General features: G+C 36.4%; 1 non-coding gene across 1 annotated transcript; it reads left to right on the forward strand.

Annotated features, from left to right (window-relative positions):
• The first annotated feature begins 5,625 nt into the window (after positions 1 to 5,625).
• TRNAK-CUU lies at positions 5,626 to 5,698 on the forward strand. Its single transcript has one exon. It is a non-coding gene; the product is annotated as a tRNA-Lys (tRNA).
• The last annotated feature ends 21,698 nt before the right edge of the window (positions 5,699 to 27,396 follow it).

The following is a 27,396-nucleotide window of genomic DNA, read 5'->3' on the forward strand; positions in this document are numbered from 1 at the left end:
AGGTGAAGGGTAAACAAGAACTCTGGTCTATCTTTACAATTGTTCTGTACATCTGAAATTCTTTCAAAATAAATGAAAAAAAGTCTTTTTTTTCTCTCTAGCCCGTGTGCCTGATATAGGTACTTAATAAAAGTTTGAGGAATAAATGGAAGTATCCATGGTCCCATTTCTTTATTCATACTCTTTCTTTTCCCCTCCCTTTTTAAGAGGTTCTCCCTACCTACACCTTTAGTCTTTGAGACGCAAGCCTGGAGGGGGTCATGGGCACTCCCAGTAGCACTCAAGACTAAGGATGGTTTGACATGACACTCACCTCCACGAAAGTTTGGTAGATTAGAGAAAGAATGGGCTTTGAAACTACACCATACATGGGTCCATATTTCAGTTCTGTCTTTTTTTAAGACCATGGCAAGGCAGGTAGCTTCTCTGAGTCTTAGCTGCATTACCGTAAAGATAGAAATTATATTTGCTTTGCAGAGCTGATGTGAAAATACAATATGCAATTGGTTGGCATGTAGTAGGTAGCAGTAGGTATATGTTAACTTCCTTTCTTTTGGGTTTTATATTGATTACAGGGAGATGACTTCATTCTTGGGGAGGAATGGCAGTTATTCATTATGAGGCTGGACAGTGACAACATGGATCTTTGGAAAACACTGAATTCCCTTGCCCAGGTAGAGGAGATACAATGTCAGCCTCCCAGCATACCCACACTCTCAGTATCTGCCAAGGGAGGCCAGACTAGCCAAGGCAAAATGTGAGGGGACTGAAGTATCCCTGCACCATGCCCTCCCAGTTCTTTTTGTTCACTTATTCTATCACTCATTAATCCAATACTCTACCTACTTGGGTGCCTACTGTGTCCAGGCAAGGGCATGGGTGCTGGGACTCAGTGGTGAACAGACCCGGCCACTGCCTTCATGGAACTTTCAGTGTAGTTTGTTGATGAAGGTGAAGGGAGACACTGACAGAGCACAATAACCTTATCTGCACTTGTGATAAGGGCTACTAGACAGGGAATAACAGGAGGATCTAGCATGGTCCAGGGGATGAGAGGGCTTCCCTGAGGAAGTGATATAGGAAATGAGATATAAAAGACAAATGGGAGTTAGCTAAGTATGGGCTGAGTTGTGTCCCTCCCCAAAATACATATGTTGAAGCCCTAACCCCTGACACATCATACTGTGACTGTATTTGGAGATAAGGCCTTTAAAGAGTGATTAAGTTGAAAATGAGGCCTTAAGAGTGGGCCCTGTCCAACCTGACTGGTGTCCTTATAAAAAGAAGAAGTTCATGAGGTGCCTGGGTGGCTCAGTTGGTTAAGGGGTCAACTCTTGGCTTCGGCTCAGGTTATGATCTCACGGTTTGTGAATTCGAGGCCTGCATGAGGCTCCATACTGTCAGCATAAAGCCTGCTTGGGATTCTCATTCTCTCTCTCTCCCTCTCTGTCTTCCCCTCTCCTGCACTTTCTCTCTCTCAAAGTAAATAATAATTTTAAAAAGAGGAAATTTGGACACACACAGAGACACCAGGGATGAATGCACACAGAGGAGAGACCATGTGAAGACCCAGCAAAAAGGAGGCCATCTGCAATACAAGGAGAGAGGTCTCAGAAGAAACCAAACCTGCCAACACCTTAATCCTGGACTTCTAGCTGCCAGAAATGTGAGAAAATGAATCTCTGTTGTTTAAACGAAAAAAATAAGAAATAAAACATAAAACATAATCAAATAAAAACACAGAGGTTCACCTACATTATATTGATCTGGGACAATGTTTAAAACACCAATTCCTAGGACTCATGTCAAACCTAACAAAATCAGAATCTCAAAAGTGGGTCTTAGGATGCCCTTTTTTAAACAAGATTCTCAGGTATTGCTTTTCTTTTTCAAAGTCTCAGAGCTATCATCCAACAGCCTTTCTCAACCACAATTGCCTAAGAAAATTAAATCCTACAGAAATTTATTTCAGTGTATATTTTATCATTTCTCTCAAAGGCGGTATATACCCAGTACCATTATAGACATATAGGAGCTAATATTGTCCATTATATACTGAAGGGGAGCAGAATTTGCCACCCCAAAATACATCTCTTTGGCATAAGGATTATTTTGAGCTGTTTTTTTTAAGAAAACTGCAAACACAGAAGAAGCTCTAAAAACTGAGTAGAAGTTATGCTTTTATAAGAAACATTTACATTTATAAGGAAATGTCCATTTGTAAGACTATCTCCCTTTCAGTACCTGAACAGAACAACTCTAAATCCCTAGAAACTCTTATCAATGGAGAAGATACTTAAGACTTAACTCTGCATAACAACCATAATCTTGTTTACTGTGCTTTGCCTGGTAATCTCCCATAACTGCCTCCCCCAAGCATCTTTTGTTTTTAGCTGGAGAAGGTATTTAAGGTGGTGGCTTTGGCCATTTCAAAAGTTCTTCAGCTTTCCTGGTTCTTTCCCATGTATACAGGAAGTATAAATTTTATTAAACTTTGTTTTCTACCTCTTAATCTGTATTTTTATTTCGGGGGAGGGGGGAATCTCAGCCAAGAACCTAGAAAGGTAGGGGCAATTATTTTTCCTCCCTCACAATAAGATGGATGCCTTAGGGCAGTAAGGCTTTATTCCTTCAAGAAATCCTGGTTGAGAAAGCCTGCTAAATGCAAAATTCATGGCCCAGTAATGGTTTTCCATAAATCACCCAAACTGTAGCAATATTAGTTACTAGCCAGCATTCTGATTTCAACTTTACTATTAACCAGCTATGTGTCATTATACAACTCCCCTAACTGCTTTTAACCTACCTCCTCAAATGAAATATCAGTGGAATTAAGAAGGGACCATTAATAAATTTTCTAACTGACCACTTGTAAATGGGAAAAAAAAGGTACTTGTCTCAGTATGGTGTGGGCTCCAAGTGAAATAATAGATAATAGTGTTCAACAGAGATCTTATCACATAGTAAGTGTCTAATAATCATATATTCTTGATGTGGTCTGTTAACTATATTATATCTCTGCAAAAGATATTTGACACCTCAAATATGCCTGGGAATGAATCTTACATAGTAAAACTAGAAAATTCTCCTAAGAAGGAACAGTAACAAAGGTTTTTTTTAAGACAAATATAGCTGCAACTTCTTGTTTCCATACTTCCTGTTGGCCTAAGCTAGAAATTGAAGACTCCAAGGCAATAAAAGATTTTTTTATTTAAATTCAAAATTCTAAAAATGGGTTGAAATTACTCTCTCTTCACTTATATATCACAGCATTAAAAGGGCTTTGTTCTTCAGAATAAGCATAATTCATTGTTGATGTTTTGCACCTTTTATTTTGTCCCTCTCATGGTAGAGCAAATATTTTTACCCCCAAGTGGGGCCTGTTTTCAGTGAAAGAAAAGAGCTCATGTTGTGTTCTTGATGTATGCCTGGGGTCTCACAGCTGCATAGAAGACAGCTTACTTCAAAGCACATCAACGGAGCTTTGAAAATTAAGTAGGAAATATTAAATAAACGTAAGCCTTCTTTTTTGTTTGCTCTGTTTTGAATCTTTGGATAGTGTATTAGACAGAGTTCTCCAGAGAAACAACCAAAAGGATGTATAAATGAATAGAAAGATATTTATTTTAAGGAATTGGATATGAATATGGAGTGAATATGGACACTGGCAAGTCCAAATCTGGAGTGTGGGCCAGCAGGCCTGAGACTCAGGAGAGGTAATGATACAGAAGAAGTCTGTAGGCAATTGGCTGGAGAAATCTCTCTTGCTCAGGAAGGCCAGTCTTTTTTAGGCCTCAACAGAATGGATGAAACTAATCCACATTTTGGAGGGCAATCTGCTTACTTCAAGTTCACCTCTTTAAATGTTAATCTCATGTGAAACCACCCTCCAAGTTGACACATAAAATTAAACATCACAGCTAGTATGTAAGTGGAAATACAATTTGCAACATCTATTTTAAAGAAATGTGCAACACAAAATTTCATAATGTAAAGCTTGACATTCCTGAATTCTTAATTGTGATTCTATTCTTGACTTGTTGCATGATGAAGATGAAATCATATGCACATTTGAGGATCCTCAGATAAAGATGGGCATTTAAAGTTACATTACATGAGACTGCCAAGAGAATAAACATAGACTGAGAAAAGAGGAGACCTGAGACCTAAGCTACATGGCTTTTCAACATCTAGAGGTTAAGGAATTTCAACCCTGGTAACAGAAACAGCAACAAGTGAGGTAATAGGTTATATGACCTGGTTGCCAAATAAAGTGTCAGGAAAGAGGGGATCAACAGCATCACATAATATAAGAATAAATGGGAATTGAGTAACGGTCATTAGATTTAACAGTGGGGATATAGCCAATAACCTCACAAGTGCAGTTTCTGTCAGTGGTAGAAATGAGAGAATTGTGCAACCATCCAATTCTGGGACAGTTGGTTTCCCTGTCCTTTTGTGGTCTTCTCAGATTTAGTTTTCTGACCACTTGACACATAAAAAGCTTTTTGATAAAGGGGTACATCATTCAGATATATTTAGAAATACTGTATACCACATCTCTCCTTGGAGAGTCATGAAGCAAATGAGCATACTTACATGACCTAAGAAATCCAAAAATAAACCTGTTTACCTCCATTTCCCCTAGAAAACTTAATTCCCATAAAACTCATGAATGTGTATGCGTGTGTGTGTGTGTGTGTGTGTGTGTATTAGGTCCATGATTTCTAACCTATGGATCTGAGAGTAAAAAAAACATATCTTTGGAATAAAATATCAATGTGGATACTTGCTAAGTAGTGTTTTTAAATTTGAGCATATGCTATTAGACCCAAAGAGTGTTATGAATTCATGCCATGAGAATATAATATAGGGGGTGCTTAGGTGGCCCAGTCGGTTGAGTCTGACTCTTGATTTCAGCTCAAGTCATGATCTCATGGTTTGTGAGATCGAGCCCCCCATCAGGCTCTGCACTGACATTGAGGAGCCTGCTTGGGCTTCTCTCTCTTCATCTCTGCCCCTACCCCATGCTTGCGCTTTTTCCCTCTTTCTCTCTCTCTCAAAATGAAGAAATAAATTTAAAAAAAAGAAAATGATAGAGGTGCATCCTTTATAAAATAGTATCAAATACAATGTTTACTTATATGTGTATATATATTTTGTATTATACACACACACACATATATACATACATTTTTTTCAGCATATTTAGGTTCACAGCAAAACTGAGCAAAAAGTAAAGAGAATTCCCATATATGCCTTCCCCATTTCCCACATAGAGCCTCCTGCACCATCAATATCCTGCACCAGACTGACACATTTGTTACAATGAAACAACATTGATTCTTCATTATTACTCAAAGTCCATGGTTTACATTAGGATTTACTCTTAGTGTTGGACACTATGAGTTTGGACAAATGTATAATGACATGTATCCACCATTACAGTATCATGCAATATAGTTTCACTGCTCTAAAATCCTCTGTGCTCCACCTATTCATCCTTCCCTCCCTCTGAAATCTTGGCAGTCACTGATCTTACTGTTTACATAGTTTTACCTTTCCAGAATGTCATACAGTTGGAATCATACTGTATGTAGCCTTTTTATATTGGTTTCTGGGGATGCCTGGCTGGCTCAGTTGGTAAAGCCTGTGACTCTTGATCTCAGGGTTGTGAGTTCAAGCCTCACATTGGGCATGGAGCCTACTTAAAAAAATAAAATGCAATAAATAAATTGGCTTCTGTCATTTAGTAATATTAATTTAAGTTTCCTCTATGTCTTTCCATGGCTTGATAGCTCATTTCTTTTTTTTTTTTTTAATGTTTATTTATTTATTTTGAGAGAGAGAGATAGAGAGTGAGCAGGGGAGGGGCAGAGAGAGAGGGAGAGAGAATCCCAAGCAGGTTCCATACTTGTCAGTGCAGAGCCCAATGCAGGGCTTGAACTCATGAACTGTGAGATCATGACCTGAGCCAAAATCAAGAGTCGGATGCCTAACCGACTGAGCCACACAGGCACCCCTGATAGCTAATTTCTTTTTAGTACTGAATAACAGTCCATTGTCTGGCTGTACCATAGATTATTCAAGCATTCACCTACTGAAAGATATCTTGACTGCTTCCAATCTTTAGCACTTGTGAAAAAAGCTGCTATAAACACCTATGTGCAGATTTTTGTGTGAACTTGTTTTCAGCTCATTTGTGTAAATACCAAGGAGTGTAACTGCTTGATCATATCATAAGAGCATGTTTAGTTTTGTAAGAAACCATCAAGCTGTCTTCCAAAGCCTCTACCATTTTGCATTCCCACCAGCTTTGAATGAGAGTTCCTGTTGTTTCACATCCTTGCTAGCATTTGGTATTGTCAGTATTTTGGGTTTTAGCCATTTAAATAGGTATGTAGTGATATCTCATTGTTTTAATTTGCAATTCCGTATTGAAGCACAGTGTTGAGCATCTTTTCATATGCTTATTTAACATATGCATATCTTATTTAAGGTGTTATCTTCTGTATTTTAAAAATGAAAACTAGGGGCGCCTGGGTGGCTGAGTCAGTTAGGTGTCTGACTTCGGCTTGGGTCATGATCTCACAGTCTGTGAGTTTGAGCCCTGCGTTGGGCTCTGTGCTGACAGCTCAGAGCCTGGAGCCTGCTTCGGATTCTGGGTCTCCCTCTCTCTACCCCACCCCTGCTTGCTCTCTGTCTCTCAAAACTGAATAAACATTAAAACAATTTTTTTTAATTAAAAAAATGAAAACTAAAGTAATTAAAATAACAGAAAAATCCTGAAAAAATAATTTTGAAGATAAAAGTGCTTCTTCATAAAAATAAAGACTTAAAATCAATAAACAATTACCAAATGCCTATTTTTTACAACATTATATTTAGTTATGATAGATGGCCTAAAAAAACAAATAAACAAATGAAAACAGCTACTGGGAATCCCCTGGAAAATACAGCTAATAGGATATCCATTACCTTATAAATTTACCAACATCAAGCTTTACAAAGCCCCTGGTAAGGAAAGACCCAGTCCTCGGAAAACCAGTGCCAACCTATTTAAGTGAACCATCCTGTCTTAGGCTCTTGACTTCATTCAAGTGAATCAGTCAAAAATAAACTTTTGGGTGCCTGGGTGGCTCAGTAGGTTAAGTCCAACTTCAGCTCAGGTTACGATCTCATGCTCTGTGAGTTCAAGCTCAGCATCAGGCTCTATGCTGTCAGCACAGAGCCCACATGCAACCCTCTGTCCCCCTCTCTTTCTGCCCCTCCCCTGCTTGCACTCTTTCTCTCAAAAATAAATAAAAACATTTAAAAATTTTTTAAAAACTTAAAAAAAATAGATAAATAAAAACATAAAAAAAATAAAAAACTTAAAAAAATCCTTGTACTTTTAAACTAGCTTCTATAAGAAACTTTCCTCTCAAATGTGATGAATTGTCCACAGATGTAGCCAGGATGAGATCCAACAGAGTAGGCAGGATGTCTAATTTATTAACCAAAGCTTAACGGAGGGAAATTCCACAGGAATCTGTGAAGAATCTGGAAATAGCAGTTAAAATAACTTAGTCCCACTTAGTTTACAGGTGGTCCCTGGGGATGGCAGAGAGAACGATGGGATTGGAAGGGGAGAAATGAGGGCCTCTAGTTCCAAAATGAAATACTTTTCTATACGCATAAAATAAAGGAAAATGGGGGCCTACATGTAAGAAAACACGAGCCAGAGAGGTTATGTGACTGAGGAACTGAAACATGGAATGACAGAATGCCGTCCCTTCCTTTTCCCCTTGTGCTCATCAGGTTGCCTGTTGTGGTCACACAACCTTCAGATACTTTCCACACATAATCATTCTGCCTGATTTGGTGCCTCCTCGTGACCACAGTCTAAATAGTTTGTGGAAAGTTCCATAGGTATAGTGAGAGGTTCAGGAAAACTGCAAGAGGCTTCAGGATGAGTCAGTCGGAAGGCAGGATTATGAGTGGTTATGCAAAGTCTCTGTATGATTGAGCCTCCACTTGATGACAGTGCACTCATTGAGAAGAAATAACCTGATGTCAACACCTTCCTCAAAGGAAGAAGGTGTGGAGATATCACACTAAAAAGTAAACAATGTCAAACAACTGTGAGAAATGTTTTCACCAACAATATGCTGTACGGGGGGAATTACACATTTTAATGTGATGAATGGAATTGTATCTGGAGGTGGGTATTGACTGATGAGTGAAAGCCTCTGAAAGGACATTTGTATGGGTCCCTTTGTCACCGGTCTGTATTGTTCTCTCCTATCTCTCAGGATGCAGCACGTTTTAGTCATCCTTCGAAGATGTGGCAGCCTCATGAAAACAATCTATTGCACCGTGTGAATTACATTTTGTCTTTCCTGGAGAATATCAGAAAAGGAATGTATCTAAGAACCATTCTACAAGACATGCTCACTACATAAATTAAGTTTGATAAAGTAATGAGCAGCTTGGGGGAAGAATAACACATTTGTCAGCTTTCTTGATTCCCCAGAATGCCAATGGCATCCAGAATTCGCACTGAGCACGAAGATGAGGGGAAGGTGGGGAGGAAGAAAGAGACGGCTACTCTCCTGAAACCCTCATGAGAGAGAAGAGACCTTTGGCTTGGCAAGACTTCTCCCTAATTGTTTTTGTTTTTAGTTTATTCATTTATTTTGAGAGTAAAGAGAGAGAGAGAGAGAGAGGGAGGGAGGGAGAGGGAGAGAGAATCCCAAGCAGGCTCCTCACTTTCGGAGCAGAGCCAGATGTGGGGTCCAATCCCACAAGGGTGAGATCATGACCTGAGTGGAAATCAAGTGTCAGGTCCTTAAGTGACTGAGCCACCCAGGCGCCCCTCCCTAACTGATCCTTAACACCATTCCAGGGGACCACCTTCAAGACTATATTTTCTGGGGTTATACTAGAAATCCCCTATCATTCATTTTTGGGTTGCTTGAGAGTCCAGAAGTTTAAACAGAGAGGCTAGATCAAAACCCTGTCAGACCACAACTACTGACAGCTTGTTTCCCCAACTAATTTATGAAGAGTTGAGTGGTGGTGTAGGAAGAGCACAGCCCGTGGAGCAGGAAGTGTGATATGAGGATGTGGTTCACTGTGCACTGGACCTGGTTAATGTGGACTAACTCCCAGCCCTTGCCGAGACTCAGCTTTCTTGTTTATGAAGTGACAGTATTTCCCATACCTACTTCCCAGAATTATTGTGAGATACACATGAGAAAGTGTGAGAGAGCCACTTGTATAGGGTAAAGCAACAAACACTCATCAGAATTTATTTTAAAATTTGCAACAAAACAGAAAAAATTCAACTGGGATATAGACCTAATCCTCACAGAAAAAAAAATGGAGAAAACTGAATTTAAACAATTATGGTGCTTCTTTCGAAATTTTTGTATTATCTCCTTTCTTCAAGGGCAAACTAATGACTTTTTTGCATACTATACTCATTCTCCTTGCTAATCTTTAATTCACATTCTTCCAGGGAAATGGAACCCTAACCTCTGTAACTCACTGTCTAGACATCTGAATGACTTTCTTTGATCCTTAATTTTCTAATACTATCAGTAAAATGTAATTGATACACAGGATCTCAAGAAATAGTCTACTAATCAATGATAAGTGATACCAATATTCACTGTCATTGTGTAGGGGAAAGGTAATGTTTTGCCAAATGCCTTGAAAGGGAAGAAGATGCAAGGTTAGAAGGTACTTCCTGCTGATGCTTTGGCCTTCAGTCAAGAAAATATTTAAATCAGTCTCACAGATGGTAATTTAATTTTTATGGACCCATAGGAAAACAGATTACACATGCATACTTAAATACACATAAACTTTTCAGTGATTAATAATTCTAAAGATAAAATAATTATAATGGTTATGCCTAAATAATATAAAAATTGTGAGGCCCTATATATCACTATACCTGAGAAATTATGTAAATTTTTAAAACACTTTATTTTTTAGAACAGTTTTAGGTTTATACCAAAATCGAGTGGAAGGTACAGGGATTTCCCGTATAATCTTGCCCCCATGTGTCTATAGATGGCTTCTCCCTATTATCAACATCTATGTGAAATTTTTATGAATATATTGAAAGCAGAAAAATAGAAAAGACGGTTTTGAGAAGAGAGAGATCACCCAAGGACTATTTAGAGGAAAAGAGTGAAGGAACATTAAAGGGGGGAAATATTTGATATAATACCAGAGTGAGAATTCAGCAGGGGTGTGGACTGGCAGAACTTTCTGCTTTCTCTGCTTTTACTTTGTCTTGTGTTTTAATGGTTCTTGTCTGAGCGTGCATATTCTCCTGAGAAAGTGAGAGATGCAGGATTCTAAATATACTAGCCAGTGTTCATTTGGTCCGGGCCCAGTTCACCAGTGCTGATGATACTGCTTCTATCTACATCACTGACCTTAGTTACATTTGTCATATATTTACGTGCCCATATTTATGCACTTTTGGCCAAGCTCTGAACTTGTGGAGACTCAACAGTGTGTCTTATTCTTTTTATATTTCCCCAATACACTGTCTCAGGCTTCTGAACAAAAGATGCACCTAGAACTTTCCTGGAGAAATCGTCTTGAGACCAAATAGACCAATATGGTGTAGGAACTTGGATGTCATCTCATCAGAAGGGCAAAAGCCTAGAGCTCAGAGGGAAGGCTGCAGAGAGCCATCAGGATGTCAGACAGGATGCTGGACCTTCTCAGTGCATCCTGTCACAAGGAGGGGCAGGATGAGAGTATGTCTCGTTACTGGCAATGCTAATCTTGATCCCTCCATTAAGGTGGTGTCTGCCAGGTCTCTTTACTGTGAAGTTACCATTTTCCCCTTTTACTAATGTGTATCTTGTGTGGAGGTACTTTGACACTAGGCAAATATCGTGTTTACTGTCACACTTTGTCCTATTAATTTTAATTTTTTAAAAATTTTTTAAAATATTTATTTATTTTTGAGAGAGAGACAGAGTGTGAGCAGGGGAGGAGCAGAGAGAGAGGAAGTCACAGAATCCGAAGCAGGCCCCAGGCCCCGAGGTGTCAGCACAGACCCCGACGTGGGGCTCGAACTCTTGAACCGTGAGATCATGACCTGAGCTGAAGTCAGACGCTCAACCGACTGAGCTACCCAGGCACCCCAGTCCTATTAATTTTAACATCCAATAATGATTGTCTGGGGTTTACCGAGAAGTGGATATTTTCTATTTTCATCATTCATGAGCCAATCATTCATTAGAATTCTGGTTGTTAGGAAGAATTGTCCTCTTTTGATTTTTTACCTTATGGATTGGTTTCAAAGAAGGTGAAACACCAGAATTCATCAAACATATTAGAAATGCCAATATATGAAAATGCTGTATCCAATGCTTTCTAATAACTCATTCTCTTTGATTTCCATACATATGTCAGTGCGTGTGGCAGGGGGTGGTATATATGTGTACCTTGCAAATATAGGCCCGTTTGAAGTCATGACTGACAAAGAATAAATTGTCACATGTTTGGCAGATCCAAGGGGAAGTACATGCCAGCATTGCAGACCTTCTGTTGGGTAACATCATATAACATAATGGGAGACACAAGTCCAGCATATTATATCCCAAGACAGTCATCAGGCAGAATTGAAAGAAAAAAAAAAGGTAACAGTTCTTTGAGAAAAAAACAGAATAAACTGTGGGACCTCAGAAACCTGTTGCTTGAATTTATTTTTTATTTCATCTCTAAAGTAATGAATGAATTTTAATCTAGGCCTTTCTTCTCAAAGTACTCGTATTCTGAAAGTGTGAATCCATTTCACAGAATCACACTCTAATTGTCTAAAACAGAGTCCTCTATTTTTCAGATGAACTATCTTTGCTTCATTGACAAGAGTGGCATCATGGGACCTGGTCTACACCTTCGATAGTTAAGAAACAAAAATACACACTTTCTTATTGTACCAATTGTCTCAGTATAAAGCCTGATAGAAACTGGGCATTGAGCCAGAGAATGTTCTGCCTCACAAGTGCAACAAAATACTATAAGAAAGTTTTCCTGGCCATGATCATACAGCACATTCTAAAGATTTTGCTGTTGTATAATTTTCCCAAAGGCACTAGTCCTTTTCAAGGTATTTCTTCAGGTGACAAAACAATGAACCCATTTGGTTCTTGCCACTAAATTTATGATCAGTTATTAAATTTTCAGGTTTGATTAGTTGTTTCACTTCATTCAAAGGGCTTTCAGCTTGTTCCAACAGGTGAACACATGTCTGCAGATTGGCCACTCAAAAGCTATTTAAAACCTCTTCTCCCGTGCCCTCCTTTACTAAAGTGACTGGAAAGCTGAATTAATTACTGGTTCAACCTCTCATATAGCCAGAGTGGCCAGAGAAGTGGTAGTTTTGGTGGTTAGTGATATCTATGTAGTAGTCTGTCCAAAAAAGAAAGAAAGAAAGAAAGAAAGAAAGAAAGAAAGAAAGAAAAGAAAAGAAAAGAAAAGAAAAGAAAAGAAAAGAAAAGCAAAGCAAAGCAAAGCAAAGCTTCTGGAAGACAAAGCTTTGACCATTCCCTTTCTTCCAGTCTGATATATAAGGGTAGGATAATAGGGTGGGAAGATGGAAGGAGCCATGATTCCCTGGTGGCATTCTATTGCACGGGCTAACTCCTGTGACAGATTAACTGATACAAATACCTGCCAACTCCCCTGCCATGTATTTAAGCCATTGTTGACAGGTTTTTTTTTCTTTCTTTATAAAGACAATTGCATTCTCACAGATATGAACATCCTATGAACTCTCCCAAAATATGATGACCAATAAATACTTCCCACCAGAAATTCAGCAGCTGGAGTAATGTTCATAGCTTCTTATAAAGGAGAAAACACAGATAATTTTCAGCAGTAGAGATGAGCTGTTGATGACTTTTAGATCTGCTTTAGTTTCTCCAATTGGAAGAAAATCTAAGCTGAATATGTTTAAAGTAAAATTATGGAAAATAACATTTTCCTTCTTCCATATCCCCTAGGAAATAATATCCATTCTCAAGTACCTAAATTGCTAGTAAAACCTTTCTTTCTTCCCCTTTAGTTATTTCACCTTTGAGATACTTGAATGGATGTATGGGAAATAATTAAATTACTTGAAAGCAGAAGCAAGTGTAATTTAAGGCATGGAAAGATGTGGCAACCTTAGAAATCCTCCTTCTCATGTTTCCAAAATTGCTCAAATGTTATTATTATTACTATTTTATTTCTGATTCAAAGATTGAAGCTTGGCCATTTTAGCCATCTTCATAATGTACATTGCTAAATGATGATTTATCTTATCAAATGAATAAACAAGCTACAGTGACACTATTAAAAATTCAAAGTATTTCCCTTTCAACATGAAGTATAAGTTGTAATGAGTAGCAACCAAGTTTTAATCTATATTTCATACTCTTTAGTGCATTTTTATAACATTTTGATCATCAATATCTGCTGATAGGTATTTTGTCATTTGAGCTATTCAAACAACTTTTAGGTTAGCATTTAAATGAATTCCTGTTTACAAGTGATTTCAATAAAAGCTTTTGATTCAAAGTGGCAAAATATAACTTTGGCTCACTTAGAAAATTAAGTTTTAAGAAAAAAAGTAGAGACTCAGCCCAAAAGATTGAGAATCAAGCTCAAAAATGTCAGGAACTGGCCAGGCACAGCCAGAATCAAATGATATGCTGTTACTCATTTTATTGACACTGGGTACCCACTTTTGAATTCTTGGATTTCATCACCACCTTTGAAGGACTTCCATTTATCTTGGAAATGTCGCTCAACAAAAAGTAGTGTTTTACTTGGCAATTTAAGTGATTTTCAAAGTTTACCTACATACAAGATCTGAATTTAGATTGCAGAGGGCATCACACATCACAAGTCTCTGTGTTGATTTACATTACAGGAAATCATTACATTACAGAAAAGTCACCAGATGATTTCACTGGCCACTTTTACCAAATCTTTAAAGAATTAACAGCAATCTTTCTCAAACTCATTCAAAAACTTGAAGAGAAGGAAACATTTCCAAACTCATCTTATGAGGCCAGCATTACCCTGATGCCAAAACCAGACAAAGACACCACGAGAAGAGAAAACTATAAGCCAAGATCCCTTGTAAATATACATGCAAAAGTCATCACCAAAATACTAGCAAATTAAATTCAACAGCACATTAAAAGGATCATATACCATGACCAAGAGGATCTATCTGTGGAATGCAAGGATACTTCAACATATTAAAATAAATTAGTGATACACTACATCAATAAAAGATAAAAATCACATGATCATTTTTTAAGTTTATTTATTTTTTATTAAAATTTTTTTTTAATATTTATTTTTGAGAGAGAGAGACACCCAGAGTGTGAGCAGGGGAGGAGCAAAGAGAGAGGGAAACACAGAATCCGAAGCAGGCTCCAGGGTCCAAGCTGTCAGCACAGAGCCTGATACGGGGCTCGAACTCACAAGCAGTGAGATCATGACCTGAGCCGGAGTCAGATGGTTAACCAACTGAGCCACCCAGGCGCCCCTTTGTTTTGTTTTGCTTTTTAAAAAATTTTTTTAAAATGTTTAGTTTATTTATTTTGAGAGAGAGAGAGAGAGAGGGAGAGAGAGAGAGAGAGAGAGAGAATCTTAAGCAGGCTCCACACTCAGCACAGAGCCCAACAAGGGGCTTGATCTCACAACTGTGAGATCATGACCTGAGCTGAAATCAAGAGTCAGACACTTAACTGACTGAGCCACCCAGGTAGCCCACATGATCATCTTAATAGATGCAGGGAAAGCATCTGACAAAACAACACACTTTCATGACAAAAACTTGAAACAAACTTAGAAGGAAAATATCTGTACCTAATAAAGGCATGTACAAAAAGCCTGCAGCTAGCATCATACCCAATGGTGAAAAACTGAAAGCTTTTCCTCTAAGATCAGAAACAAGATAAGGATGCCCACTCTTGGCTATTTCTATTCAACCATGGTACTAAAAGTTATAGCCAGAGCAATTAGACAACATGAAAGTCATCCAAATCAGAAAGGGAGAAATAAGTTATCTTTGTTTGCAGACGACATGATCTTATACATCGAAAACTCCAAAGATGCCATTAAAAAAAAAAAAACTGGTAGAACTATTGAAAAAAATAACATTGAAGGATACAAAATTAATGTACAAAAATCAGTTATATTTCTAGATGCTAAAAGTGAACTATCTGAAAAGGATATTAGGAAAACATTCCCAGTTGCAACAGTACCAAAAAGAATAAAATACTTAGGGATAAATTTAACTAAGGAGGTGAAAGATTTATATACTGAGGACTACAAAACATTGATGAAAGAATTTAGATAAGACACTATCAAATAGAAAGAAATCTCATGTTCATGGAATGGAAGACTTAATATTGTCAATATAACATTACCACCCAAAGCAATCTCTAGATTCAATGTAACCCCTATCAAAACTCCAAATGTATTTTTACAAAAAAAAAAAAAAAGAATGATATCATATTTCTTATCAGAAACCACTGAGGCTAGAAAGAAGTGGCATAACATCCTTCAAGTCTTAAAGAGAACTGTCAGTTCAAAATCCTACATCCAGTGAAAATATCTTACAAAAATGAAGGGAAATAAAGACAATTAAGTGAAATGAATAGGTTTTGTTTTTTTGTTTTTTGTTTTTTTGTTTTTGTTTTTGTTTTTTCTTTTTATTTGCTAGCAGAATACCCTGAAATTATGGATAAGGAAATCCTCTAAACAGAAAGGAAATTAAAACACAAAACGGGTAACATCAGGACAGAATAATAATAGAAAGATAAGAATTATAAGTTAATACAATAGACTTTCCTTTTCTTTTTGAGTTTTATAAATTATGATTAACAGTTCAAGCAAAAATTATACTAATGTCTTATGTGATTACTAATGAATTTAAAGCTAATATTTAAGACAGCTATATTAAAAATGAGAGAACACAAAGGGGAATAAAGGGAGATGATGTTTATATAGTTCACTCAAGCTGGTAAAATGTTGACACCAAAAGACTGTGATGTATAGAAAACTTTTTTGTGTACACTAAAAAGTCTATACAATGACATACACTAAAAAATACTGTAGCTAAATCAAATTAAATACATAAAAATGAAAACAAAATCACAAAGTTGTTCAAGTATCTCACAGAGAGGCAAAAATAAAAGTCAACAGAAAAAGAGAAAAACAAACAAAATAAAAAAAATCACACACATACACACACAAATAAAATGGCAGTCTTAAGCCTTAGCATATTAATACTTACATTAAGTAGTAGGCCTAAATATATCAAATGCATATTGCCTAAATATACCAAATAAAATATAGTAATCAGCAGTGAGTTAAAAAGCCTGAGTCATCTATAACATGTGTGTGAGAAATTCACTTCAAATACAACAATGTAAACTCAAAATGCAAAAAAAAAAAAAAAAGAAAGAAAGAAAAAAGAAATCCAAATAAAAAATGGGCAGAGGACCTGAACAGACATTTTTCCAAAGAAGACATGCAGATGTCCAACAGACACGTGAAAAGATGTTCAACATCATTGATCATTAGGGAAATGCGAATCAAAACCACAATGAGATAGCACCTCACACCTGTTAGAATGGCTAAAATTAGGAAGACAAGAAACAAGTATTGGTGACGATATGGAGAAAAAGAAACCCTTGTGCACAGTTGGTAGAAATGTAAATTGGTACAGTAACTGTAGAAAACAGCATGGAAGTTCCTCAAAAAATTAAAAATAGCAATATCACATGATCCAATAATTCCACTATTAGGTATTTACCCAGGGAAAACAAAAACTAACTCAAAAAAAGATATCTGCCTCCCTATGTTTTTTGTAGCATTATTTACAATAGCCCAGAAATGAAAGCAACCTGTGTCCACCAATAGATGAATGGATAAGGAAAATGTAGTATATATACACAATAGAATATTACATAGCCATAAAGAAGGATGAGAATGCTCTATTTGAGATAACATGGATGGACCTAGAGGTATTATGGTAAGTGAAATAAGTCACACTGAGAAAGAAAAATACCATATGATTCCACTCAGAAATGGAATCTGAACAAATGAATAAATAAACAAAAAGCAGAATCAGACCTATAGAGAACAAACTGATGGTTGCCAGGGGGATGGGGAGTGGGAGGTAGGGCAAAGTGGGTGAAGGGGAGTGACAGACACAGGCTTCCATTTATGGAATGACTAAGTCACAAGAGTAAAATGCACAGCATAAGGAGTATAGTCAATGATACTGTTAACAGTGATGTAATGGGACAGATGGTAGCTACACTTGTGGTCAACAGGGCATAATATATAAACTTGTCAAATCACTTAGTTGCACACCTGAAACTAGTATAACATTATGTGTCAACTATACTAAAACAAGTGAAAAAAAAAAAACAAAAACATAGATTGAAAGTAAAAGGGTGGAAAAGGATATGCTAGGCACACATTAATCGAATAAAGAAGTTCCTATATTAATAATAAACAGATTAGATTTTACAGCAAAGAAAGTTATGAGAGAGGAACGTTCACCAAAGAAGATACAGTGATCTTAAATGTGTTGTGCCAAACAACAATAAGAAAATAAAGCTGCAAAATAGGTGAATCAAAAACTGATAGAACTGAAAGAATGAGTAAACAAGTTCTCAATTTTGTCGGTGACTCTAATAACCTTATTTTGACAGTTATTTGAACACCTAGACAGAGAATCAACACAAATATAGAATAACACCACAATATATTAACTAAACAACATATGAACTGGTAGGATCTAATTGACATTTATAGAAATAACAGTAAAACATACACATTCTATTCAAGCACTGAGGGTACACATACCAAGTTGAACCATATCCTGGGATAGATACATAGATAAATAGAGAAACAGAATAGAGAACATAGAAATAGCCCACTCATGTGTAACCAACTAATTTTTGACAAAGTTGTAGAAGCAAGTCAATTTTAAAAAGGTAATCTTTTCAACAAATGGTGCTTGAGCAACTAAATAGACATAGGTTAAAAAAAAATCAAACTTTGACCTAAATCTCACATTTTATTAAAACATTAACCCAAATGGGGTGCAGACTTAAAAGTAAAACACAAAATCATAAAATTTTTAGAAAACAAAAGCATATGAAAAAATCTTCAGGATCTATCACTAGGAAAAAAATTCTTAGACCTATCATGAAAATCATCATATATAAAAGATATAATTGACGATTCAGACTTCATAAAAATGAAAAACTTCTGCTTTGTGAAAGATCCTTTTGGAAGGATAAAAAGACAAGCAATATATCTGACAAAAGGCACACATCTAAAGTGTCTAAAAGATTCTCAAATCTCAACATTAGAAACAAAGCAACAATCCAATTAGAAAATGGACAAAAAGCATGAAGAGTCTTTTCACTGAAAAAGATATACAGATGGCAGAGAAGCGTGCAAAAAGATGTTCAACATCACTACCTCCAGGGAAATGGAAATTAAGTCCATAATGAGGTATTATAACACACCTATCAGAACAACCAAAACAACATCTAGTGACAATACTAAATGCTGGCAAGGGAGTGCAATAAGAGGATTTCTCATATATTGCTGGTGGAGATCTAGAATGTTATGGCCTCTCTGAAAAATTGTTTGGCTGTGTCTTCAAAAATCTAAGCATACACCTCATACAACCCAGCAATTACACTCTTAGCCATTTATTCCAGATACATTAAAACTTATGTCTATACAGGGGCACCTGGGTGGCTCACTCAGTTAGGTGTCCAACTCTTGATCTCTGCTCAGGTCATGATCTCATGGTTTGTGCACAGAGGCTGCTTGGGATTCTCTCTCCTCTCTCTCTCTCTCTCTCTCTCTCTGCCCCTCCCCTTGCTTGCATGTGCACACACACACACACACACACTCTCTCTCTCTCTCTCAAAATAAATAAATAAAACTCAAAAAAATTACATCTATAAAAAAACCTGTATATATTGCCCATAGAAGATTTATTTGTAATTATCAAAAACTCAAAACTGCCATAATATCCCTCATTAAGTGAGTGGTTAAACAAATATCATTCACTAGTTGAGTGGTACATCCAGACCACGAAATACTCAAGAATGAAGAGAAATGGACTTCTGATACACACAACTTAGATGGATCACAAGAGTATTATGCTGAATGACAAAAGTCAGTCTCAAAATGTCAGAGTATTATATTCCATTTATATGGTGTTCTTCAAATGGTAAAATTATAGAGATGGAGAACAGGTTAGTAGTTAGGAATGGTTAAGGATATTGCCATGGTAGGTGCAATTATAAAGGAAAAACATGATCTTTGCCTTGATGAAATACTTCTGTGGTAGTGGTTACACAGTTCTACACAAGTCATAAAAAGACAGAATTACACACAAATATTTTACCAATGTCAATTTCCTGTTTTTGATATTGTATCCTAATACTGAAATATATAACAATTTGGAAAAATTGAATGAAGTGTGTGTACATGGGACCACTCTCTGCTATTTTGTTATTTCCTGTGAATCTCTATTTCAAAAATGTTTAAAAATGGAAAAAACACAAATGGTCTAAATAGATTAAAAACCAAAATTTGTCAGTTTGGATTAAAGAGCAAGTATATGATGTCAACTAGAAATATACTTCAGCTCTAAAGATATAAATTGGTTAAAAATAAAAGAAGAAAAAAGTTATTGGATGGTAACGGTAGTCAAAATGAAGTTAGAATACTGATATTAATATCTCACAAGATATCAGAGCAAAAAATATTACCAGGAAGAAAGAAGGTGTTTTCATAACGATAAAGGGTTCAAATTATCAAAATGTCAATAACAATCTTAATATGTTCATGCATCTAACAACAGAGCTTCAAAATACGTGGTATAAGAACTGATAGAACTATAAGAAGAATTAGATAATCCAAAATGATAGAGATTTCATTTCCCTTTTTCAATAATTGATGAAGCAAATTTGGCAGAAAATCAATAAAAATATAGAAAAAACAACACTGTTAACAAATTTGACTTCACTGATATTTATAGAATATACCACTCAACGACAGCAGAATACACATTCTTTTCAAATGCATAGTGGGTGTTTACACAGACTAGTGATATTCTGGGCCATAAAATAAATCTTGATATATTTACAAGATTCAGGTAATGGGAAGTATGTTCTCTGACCACACTACCTGAATTCAAGACTTCTATCAAGCTACAGTAATCAACATCGAGTGGCACTGGCAAAAAGGTACACAAACAGATCAGTGGAAATGAATGGAGATTCTAGAAATATACTCACAAGTTTTTCAAAAAATGGTTATAACGCAGGTACAAAGGAAATGTAGTAGAGAAAACAAAAACTACTCAACACATGGTGTTGGCACAAATGAATATCCACATGCCCTTCTCCCCCCTAAAACTATTTTGTGCTACACACACATACACACACACACACACACACACACACACACACACGCAAAAAAAAAAAAAAACCCTCAAAATGCATCATAGTCTTTTTTTAATAGAAGTTCACTTTTTTATTTTGACAGAAACAGAGGCAGTGGGAGAAGGGGACAGGCAGAAAGAGAGGGAGAGAGAGGATCCCAAGCAGGCTGGGGCTGCAAGGGCAGAGACCTAGGTGGGGCTCAAACCCAGGAATAGCTGAGATCATGACCTGAGCTGAAACTGACTGAGCCACCCAGGCACCCCGAAATGCATCATAGTCTTAAATGTAAAACCTAAAACAACAAAACTTCTACATGACTATCATTGTGAACTTGGGTTAGGCAAAGATTTTTTAGAAATCATGCCAAAGACATGATCCACAAAGGAACAAATTGACAAACTGTATATCATCAAAATGAAAATTTTGTGGTCTGTGAAATATTCCATCAGGAGATGAAAAAAGCAATTTATAGATTGGGAGAAATTATTTGCAAATCACACATCTGACAAAGGGCTTGTGTCTACAATATATAAATAACTCTGAAAAGTAATTGATAATTGGGACTCCTGGGTGGTTCAGTCAGTTGAGCGTTGAACTCCTGGTTTCGGCTCATGTCATGATCCAGGGGTTGTGGAATTGAGCCCCATGTGGGCTTAGCGCAGAGCCGGCTTGGGATTCTCTCTCTCTCTCTCTCTCTCTCTCTCTCTCTCTCTCTCTCTCCTCTCCCCTGCTCATGCTCATTCTCTCTCTAAAATAAAAAAAATAAAAAAAATAAAGTAATTGATAATAAATTAAGCAATCCAATAATAAATGGGCACAGATTTGCACAGATACCTGACTAAAGATAGAGAGAAACCAAGCACAAGAAAAGGTGTTCATCTTCAATCGTTAGTCCAGAAATGCAAAATAAAGCCACAGCAGAGAGGAACATTACACATGTCAGAAGAGCTAAAATATTTATTTCAAAACTTATAATAACCAAATGTTGGTGAGTATGTGCATGTACAACTGTAATGTATAATTACTTTGGAAAACAGACCAGCAATAGTTAAATATGTATCATATCTGTTTCATTCTTCAATACTTACCCTAAAGGAATAAGGCATAGAAACATATTAATAGTTGCATATGAGTGTTTACAGCAGCTTTATTTAAAATAGTCTTCAGGGGCTCCTGGGTGGCTCAGTCGGTTGAGCATCAGCCTTCGGCTCAGGTCATGATCTCACGGTTTGTGGATTCAACCCAACGTCGGGCTCTGTGCTGACAGCTCAGAGCCTGGAGCCTGCTTCAGATTCTGTGTCTCCCTCTCTCTCTGCCTCTCCCCCACTTGTGTTCTGTCTGTCTGTCTCTCTCAAAAATAAATAAAATGTAAAAAAAGAAAATAGTTTCCAGGGCATCTGGGGGGCTCTGTCAGGTAAGCCTCTGATTTTAGCTCAGGTCATGATCTCATGGCTGGTGAGTTCAAGCCTGGCATGGGGCTCTGTGCTGACAGCATGGAGCCTACTTTGATCCTCTCTCTCCCTCTCTCTCTGCCCCTCCCCCACGTGCACATGCATGCTCACTCCCGGTCTCTCAATATAAATAAACATTTTAAAAAATTAAAAAATAAATAAAATAGCCTCCCAAATGAAACAATTGCAGGGTCCATCAATAGGCGAAGGAATAAACAAATTGTGGTATTTTTTATTGATACAATGGAGTAGTATTTGACAATAAAATGAATGGATTATTTTTAAATTTTACAATAATTTTAGATTTATTTCAAAAAGTTGCAAATATAGTTCCCATAAAGCCCAAACTCATTCTCTTCTAATGTTTTTTAAACAACTCTACTAAAATATAACTGGCATTTACAGAACTGGACATATTGGGGCACCTGGGTGGCTCAGTTGGTTAAGCATCTGACTTTGGCTCAGGTCATGATCTCACCATTGGTGAGTTCAAGCCTCGCATCAGGCTGTGTGCTTACAGCTCAGAGCCTGGAGCCTGCTTCGGATTCTGTCTCCCTCTCTCTTGGCCCCTCCCCTGCTCGCCCTCTATCTCTCTCTCTGTCTCAAAAATAAATAAACATTAAAAATTTTAAGGAAAAATAAAACAAAAAATAAAAAACTGGACATATTTAATACATACAATTAGATGAGTTTGGAGATATGCATATACCCATGAAGCCATCGCCATTGCAATCAAGATAAAGAACATATCCATCACCTCCATCGATAGGTGAAGGCATAAACAAATTGCCATGGATCTATACTCTGGTATATTACTTGATCATAAAATGAATAAATTATTGATACATTCTGCAACATGGATGAGTCCCAAAATAATGATGAGTGAAATAAGCCAGGCCAAAATGACTGCATACTGTATGATTGCATTTACATAATATAGTAGAAATTGCAAACTAATATATACTTACAAAAAGGCCAGTGGTTACCTGGCAACAGGAGTGGGGTAGGAAGAAGAATGAGGGAGGAATTACAAAGGGAATGAGGAACCTTTTAGGGGTGGGTGATGGATAAGTTCTTTAACTGAATTCTATTTGATATTTTCAGAGATATATGTCAAAATTTATCAAATTGTACAGTTTAGATACATGCAGTCTATGGTATGTCATTTACACTTTAATGAAGCTGCTTAAAAAACATATTAAAAAGTTAAACAAATTCTGGAATTTGGATGGGCCTGGCCAGCAAAAGTTGACAATGCAGAGATTTCTGAAAATGCAACAGTGACTCAACAAAAACTGTGAATCTAGGAGCTCACTCTACTTTTCTGCCCCCAGGAAACAGAAATGATAATTAGCCCAATTAGCTTTAGCAGGTAATTAGACATATGAGCTCCTCAATGCCAATTAATTTCATTTGAGAAGTGAACTACAAAGACACCCTTATGATTTTAAACTTCCAGTATATAAGATATTAATTTACTAAAAACATGGATTTCAGCAAGAGCAAAAAATAATGCTTATATTTGGAATAATGATGGAATCTAATAAGATGAGACCATGCCAAAAAAAGAGACAATGCATATTAAAGTTGCTACATTCATTCACAAAATAGTGTTTCCTAAATGGAAATTCTCTGGGCGGAAGAGTGTGAAATGAGAAAAAAAAAAGGGGGGGGGCTTTTATCTGAGTGTAAGGGATTGGGAAAAAAGAGAAAGAAAAATATATGCTAGCACTTTGGGTTTTGTTAAATTTATTTGTTTTTTTTTTAACTCCAGTATAATTAATGTGCAGTGCTAAATAGTTTCAGGTGTACAATAAAATGATTCAACAATTACATACATTACTCAGTGCTCATCATGGTAAGTGTACTCTTAATTCCATTCACCTATCTTAATCCCATTTCACCTATCCCTCTACTCACCTCCCTGCTGGTAACTACCGGTTTTCTAATTTTCTATATTTAAGAGTCTTGTTTTTTGTTTGGTTGGTTTCTTAAATTCCACAGATGGGTGAAATCATATGGTATTTCTCTTTCTTTGATTGACTTAATTTCACTTAGCGTTATACCTTCTAGATCCATCCGTGTTTTTACAAATGGCAAGATTTCATTTTTTTATGGCTGAATAATATTCCATTGTGTATATATAACACTTCTTTATCCATTCATCTATTAATGGACAACTGGGTTGCATCCACACTTCAGCTATTGTAAATAATGCTGCAATAAACACAAGAATGCATATATCTTTTTGATTTAGTGTTTTCATATTTTTTGGGTAAATATACAGTAGTGGAATTACTGAATTATATGGTAACTTTATTTTTAATTTTTTGAGGAATCTCCATACTGGTTTCTAGAGTGGCTGCACCAGTTTACATTCCCACCAACAGTGCATGACAGTTTCTTTTTCCTCACATCCTCACCAATACTTCTTGTTTCATGTGTTGTTAATTTTAGCCATTCTGACAAGTGTAAGGTGATATATTATGGTTCTGATTTGCATTTCTCTGATGACGAGTGATGCTGAGCATCTTTTCAAGTGTCTGTTGGCCATCTGTATGTCTTTGGAGAAATGTCTGTTCATGTCTTCTGTCCATTTTTAATTTAATTATTTCTAGGTTTTTTTGCTGTTGAGTAGTATAAATTCTTTTTTTTAATGTTTATTTATTTATTTTGAGAGACAGAAAGAGCATGAGCAGGGGAGGGGCAGAGAGAGAGAATCCCAAGTAGGCTTCATGCTGTAAGCACAGAGCCTAATGCAGGGCTCGATCTCACAGACTGTGGGATCATGACCTGAGTTGAAATCAAGAGTTGGATGCTTAACTGACTGAGCCACCCAGGTGCCCTAGTATAAGTTCTTTAGAAATCTGGGATAGGAACCCTTTACTGAATATTTCATTTGCAAATTTCTTCTCCCATTCAGTAGGCTGTCTTTGTTTTGTTGATGATGTCCTTGCTGTGCAGAAGCTTTTTATATTGATGCAGTCCCAATAGTTTATTTTTGCTTTTGTTTCTCTTGCCTCAGGAAACTCATCTAGAAAAATGTTGCTATGGCCCATGTCAAAGAAATTACTGACTGTGCTCTCCTCTAGGATTTTTGTGGTTTCAGGTCTGACATTTAGATCTTTAATCAAGTTTGAGCTTATTTTTAGATACAGTATAAGAAAGAGATCAAGTTTCACTCTTTGGCATGTAGCTGTCCAGTTTTCCCAACAGCATTTATTTAAAGGCTTTCTTTTCCCCAATGCAAATTCTTGTCTCCTTGTCATAGATTAATTGACCATATAGTTGTGGGTTTATCTCTGGGCTCTCTACTCTGTTCTATTGATCTATGTGTCTATTTTTGTGCCAGTATCATACTGTATTGATCACTACAGCTTTGTAGAATATCTTGAAATCTGGGATTGTGACACCTCCAGTTTTGCCCTCCTTTTTCAAGATTGCTTTGGCTATTCATGGTCTTTTGTGGTTCTATACAAATTTTAGAATTATTTCTTCTAGTTCTATGAAAAAAATGCTGTTGGTATTTTGATAGGGATTGCATTAAATCTGTAGATTGCTTTGGGTGGTATGACATTTTAACGATATTTGCTTTCCCAATTCATGAGCATGGAATATCTTTCCATTTGTGTCATCTTCAATTTCTTTCATCTATGATTTATACTTTTCAGAGTGCAGGTCTTTCACCTTTTTGGTGAAATTTATTCCTAGGTATTTTATTATTTTGGCACAATTGTAAATGGGATTATTTTCTTAATTTCTCTTTTTGCTACTTCATTATTAGTGTATAGAAATGCAATGGATTTCTGTGTATTGATTTTGTATCCTTCCACTTTACTGAATTTGTTTATCAGTTCTAGTATATTTTTCATGGAGTCTTTTTGTTGAAGATTTTTGCATCTATGCTTATCAAATATTGGCCTGTAGTTCTCTTTTATTGTATTGTCGTTATCTAGTTTTGGTATCAGAATAATACTGGCCTCATGGAATGAATTCAGAAGATTTCCTTCCTCTTCTATTTTTTTTTAATAGCTTGAGAAGAATAGGTATTAACTCTTCTTTAAATGTTTGGTAGAATTCACCTGTGAAGCCACCTAGTCCTGGACTTTTGTTTGTTGGGAGTTTTGGAATTACTGATTAAATTTCATTGCTGGTAATCAGTCTGTTCAAATTTTGTATTTCGTCCTGACTCAGTTTTGGTAGTTTATATGTTTCTAAGAATTTATCCACTTCTTCTAGGCTGTCCAATTTATTGGCACATATTTTTTTCATTATATTTTCTTACAATCCTTTGTATTTCTGAGGTATTAGTTATTTCTTCCCTTTCATTTCTGTTTTTATTTCAGTCCTTTTTCTCTTTTTTTAAGTCTAGTCAATGGTTTACCAATTTTGTTGTTTCTTTCAAAGAAGCTACTTCTGGTTTCATTGATCTGTTTTTTTTGTTTGTTTGTTTGTTTTTGTTTTTTTATTAGTTTCTACTTCATTTATTTCTGCTCTAATCATTATTATATCTTTCCTTCTACTGGTTTTGGGTTTTGTTTGCTCTTTTTGCAGTTCCTTTAGGTGTAAGGTTAAGTTGTTTATTTGAGATTTTTCTTGCTTCCAAGTTTATAGCAATACAGGTAGGCATGTATTGCTATAACCTTCCCTCTTCGAAAAGCATTTGCTATATCCTAAAGATTTGGGACCATTGTGTTTTCATTTTCAGTTGTCTCCATGTACTTTTTTATTTCCCCTTTGATTTCTTAGTTGACATATTCATTGTTTAGTAGCATGTTATTTAACCTCCATGCATTTATGTTCTTTCCAGATTTTTTCCTGTGGTTGATTTCTAGTTTTATAGCACTAGGGTTGGAAAAGATGCATGGTATGACTTAAGTCTTTTTCAATTTGCTTAGAGTTGTTTTGTGGCCTAATATGTAATCTTTTCTGGAGAATATGTTTATCTCTAGCAATTATTCCACTTAACTGAACTGACTACTAATTAATTCCCCCCCCCAAATTATTTTGGGCACGAACAAGAATTTATTTATACATTCAGCAGAAACTTTATGTGAATTCTTGCTGTATATAATTGATAATTGGCACATGAAACAGAATTGAAAGACAAAAGTGTGCAAAATTTCCACAAATTAGAGATAAAAGTGGTATACATTCCCCCCTTTCACAGGTGAGAGGCTCTTAAACCACTTGAGCTGTGCTCCCCATAGTACTTATAAACCATATTCCAATAAAAATTGAAGTATCAGTATTCCCTCTTCATGTAAAGAAAGACTGGGGTGTCTGAGTGGCTCAGTTGGTTAGACTTCTGATTCTTGATTTTTGGCTCAGGTCATTATCTCACAGTTCATGAGTTCGAATCCTGCATTGGTCTCTGTGTTGACAGTGCAGAGCCTGCTTGGGAATCTCTCTCTCTCCACTCACTCTGCTCTTCCCCCACT

This window comes from Lynx canadensis, chromosome X (assembly GCF_007474595.2).
Source record: "Lynx canadensis isolate LIC74 chromosome X, mLynCan4.pri.v2, whole genome shotgun sequence".
NCBI lineage: Eukaryota > Metazoa > Chordata > Mammalia > Carnivora > Felidae > Lynx > Lynx canadensis.